General features: G+C 39.2%; 1 pseudogene; it reads left to right on the plus strand.

Moving 5' to 3' along the window:
- The first annotated feature begins 300 nt into the window (after positions 1 to 300).
- LOC127109445 (uncharacterized) lies at positions 301 to 400 on the plus strand (annotated as a pseudogene).
- Positions 401 to 4112: the final 3712 nt, after the last annotated feature.

Raw genomic sequence — 4112 nt, forward strand, 5'->3', positions numbered from 1 at the left:
GCAACCACGGCGGCTGGAGGTGATACGTTTAAACTTTCAATTTTCTGGACCAAAGCATCCACTTTAGCGTTAACGTGATCAAGGTTACTTATCTCGTACATGCCAGTTTTCGTTTGAGGTTTTTCCACCGTTGTTCGTTCGGTTCCCCACTGATAGTGGTTTTGGGCCATGCTCTCGATAAGCTGGTAAGCATCAGCATAAGGTTTGTTCATTAATGCACCACCTGCAGCGGCGTCTATTGTTAACCTTGTGTTGTATAAGAGACCATTATAAAATGTGTGAATCACTAACCAGTCTTCCAAACCGTGGTGTGGGCAAAGTCTCATCATGTCTTTATATCTTTCCCATGCTTCGAAAAGAGACTCGTTGTCTTTCTGTTTAAATCCGTTTATCTGGGCTCTTAACATAGCTGTTTTGCTTGGCGGAAAGTATCGGGCAAGAAAAACTTTCTTCAACTCGTTCCATGTGGTGACTGAGTTGGAAGGGAGAGATTGAAGCCATCTTCTAGCGCTATCTCTTAATGAGAAAGGAAAAAGACGAAGTCGAATTGCCTCTGAAGTGACACCATTAGCTTTAACAGTATCAGCGTATTGGACAAATACGGATAAATGAAGGTTTGGATCCTCGGTAGGATTTCCAGAGAATTGGTTTTGTTGCACCGCCTGCAACAGCGAAGGTTTAAGTTCGAAGTTGTTTGCTTCGATTGCGGGCGGAGCAATACTTGAATGCGGCTCATCTTGCGATGGAGCGGCGTAATCTCTAAGAGCACGAGCTGGTTCTGCCATCTCGGTTATCGAAGGAAAAAGGTTTTTGAAATCAGGAAGTTCTATAGGAGGGAGATTGTTTGCAGCACGATATTCCCGAATTCGTCGTAAGACTCGGAGATAAAGTTCGATATCGTTGATTCGTAAATAGAGCGGTTCGCCTTGTGAGCGAGTGCGTGGCATACAAATCAACGAAAGAAAGAATAGAAGAAAAAGAAACCTTAGTCTCTACAGCGTAACGGAAGAGTTACGATATCGATTAAATAAAAGTCCCCGGCAACGGCGCCAAAAACTTGATCGCGACTTTATGAGTCGAATTTGGGGTACAAACTGCAAGTGCACAGTTCTATCGCGTAGTTTTAAAAGATATCGATCCCACAGGGACTTATGAATCGATATACCGTTATCTAAGGTTACTACGTAAAGCTAAGGTAAACAATGGTTGATTGTTTGGGGGCGAAGCTAAAAACTAAACTAAGATCTAGATTAAATATTAATAAATCGGATATCGGTATGTAGTTCGTCGTAATTAGGGAATCAATTCTTTGTCGGTTTCTTGGTTTTAAAATAAATCGTTTCAGTTAACTTTATTGATTAAAGGTTTTATCTCAAACTCTCGCTCTGTTGAATAAACCATGACTTTATGTTAATGTAGCTGTCACTTATAATTAAGTCAAAAACCACTTTTTGAAAGCAATAAAGTTGCAGAAACTCTTTTTAAGAAAACACTGACCGTTTTAAACACCCTTATCTCAAACTCTCGCTCTGTTGACTTAGGTTATACAATTAAACCCGAATGCTTAACTCTCGTCCTCACATTCAATCTTTAAGAATACTTTTTGGAAAAGGTCAGAATTTAATTAACTCTAAAACTTGCTCTCGCCCTGATCTAGAATTAATGCCTAATTTACACTGTCCAGTTAAAACCTCAAACTCTCGCTCTATTGATTTTAACTTCTTTATGTCTTTTACTTTTGTAAAAAATTCTTGTTATTAAACCTGTAAATTGAGACCGTAAAAAGATTGATTTTAATTTTAAGTTTGATTAGACCGACTTAGTCTTGATCCCTTATTTCGCTTACTTTACATACCGATATCTAGGCGAATTAGCCAGACATGCTAAACAAACAAAAATACATATCATGCATAAACAGATTCATCCCAGGCAGATAATATAAATAAGTAATAAAACAAAGCATTAAATAATAATTAAAGAACCTGAATGCGTTAAACAATAGTCTTGAACACTCTACCACAAGCCAGTAGGATTTGTTCTTGGATTCTTCAATTAAACAACAAATTAAAACGAAGGAAATAAAAAATAGATTCTAACGTAAGGTTAGATCTGGTAAAAGTTGCACAATAGTTTCCGGTGTAGAAACTATTGTGCGAAAAGAATTAATTAAATGCTAGAAAAGAAAATAGAATTGCAAAAAGGTAAAGCAATAAAAATTCTGCAAAGTAATACTATAAAAATATAAGCCTAAACTGCTGGAAGAAGAAAAAAAATGCGAAAACGGCAAAAGGCGTGGAAAATCTCCGAACCGAGAGCTTTCCCAATTAGCTGCTATTTATACTGCTAATTGTGTAACTTCTTTCCAAGGGTTTCCGTATACGCGGTCTTTTCGTTCCGAGGGTCAAGCGTGGAAATAGCTTTCAACGTGGTCAGTTGCGTTCCTAGTGCCAAAAATATAGGGGAAAGGTGTGACGTCCGTCACACCATGTGTGACGCTCGTCACAGGAGTGTGCTTAGTGTGACGCTCGTCACAACCTTTGTGACGCCCGTCACAGGCACAACGTGCGCTTTCTTTGGGCTGGGCTTGGTCTTTGTTATTTGTTTCCTTTTTATTCCTTCTTACACCTCCTTTTCTTCCCTTTTTCACTTTTTCTTCAAAATGGATACCTGACATAAATAGAAAGGAAATACCGCATAATATCTGATAAAATGAGATAAATTAAAGTAAATGATAATATAATCTAATTGAATTAAGTCCTAAAATGTGATATAATTTCATGTTATCAAGGGGGAGTGAGATGGAATCTCATATCTAAGAGTTCTTAGGTAGAAGTCATACGGGTAGAGATTAGGTGAAAAAGACTGTAACTTGTGTAGTTTACTGAGAGTCTTTGAACTGACTCTATTTAGTGGATTTCCTTCCTGGCTTGGTAGCCCCTAGACGTAGGTGAGTTGCACCGAACTGGGTTAACAATTGCTTGTGTCTCTTGCATTACTATTCTTTATCTTTATCCTGTGTGTATTGTTCAAATATTAGTGTCGTGACATTACCTTCGACATCTCATATCTGATACCAGAATTTCAAAGTGGGTTAAAGCGACATCGTATGCAAATGTGACCATGCAGGTGGTTGTGAAGTTTATCAAGAACCAACTCATATGCCGATATGGTGTGCTAGAAAAGATCATTACTGATAATGGATCTAACTTGAACAATAAGATGATGAAAGAGCTGTGTAACGAGTTCAAGATTGCACATCATAATTCTTCTCCCTATAGACCCAAGATGAATGGGGCTGTTGAAGCTGCTAACAAGAACATCAAGAAGATTATTCAGAAGATGGTTGTTACGTATAAGGATCGACATGAGATACCGCCATTTGCTTTGCATGGCTATCGTACATCCATCCGTACTTCAACAGGGGCAACCCCATTCTCTCTTGTATATGGCATGGAGGCTGTGCTCCCCGTAGAGGTCGAGATCCCATCAATGAGAGTCTTGATGGAAGCCAAGTTGACTGAGGCTGAATGGGTCCAGAGTCGTTATGACCAACTGAATTTGATTGAAGAGAAGAGATTAATTGCCATGTGCCATGGTCAGTTATATCAGCAAAGGATGAAGAAAGATTTTGATAAGAAGGTCAAGCCTCATGTGTTCTAAGAAGGTGACCTCGTGCTCAAGAAAGTCTTGTCTTTCGCGCCCGATTCCAGGCGAAAGTGGACTCCAAACTATGAAGGTCCATACGTTGTTAAGAGAGCCTTTTCAGGCGGTGCTTTGTTGCTTACAACTATGGATGGGGAGGATTTCACTCGTCCTGTGAATTCAAATGCAGTCAAGAAATACTTCGCCTAAAAATAAAAACAGAATAGCTCGCTAAGTTAAAAACCCGAAAGGGAGGCTTAAGCAAAAATGAGTGTCTCGGTGGATTGAAAACCCGAAAGGGCGGTCCAGGCAAAAGTTAGAGACATAAGAAAAAATAATAAATATATCCCGCTAGATTGAGTACCTCACCCTGGGGCAATCTAGGCAAAAATTAGCGATTTGGCAAGTAACTGCATCCTGACAAGACTTTGTTCTACAACCGTGTCTGTCAAAGATTCTCGCTCAGTCAT

This window comes from Lathyrus oleraceus, chromosome 7, assembly GCF_024323335.1.
Source record: "Lathyrus oleraceus cultivar Zhongwan6 chromosome 7, CAAS_Psat_ZW6_1.0, whole genome shotgun sequence".
In the NCBI taxonomy this organism is placed as follows: Eukaryota; Viridiplantae; Streptophyta; class Magnoliopsida; order Fabales; family Fabaceae; genus Lathyrus; species Lathyrus oleraceus.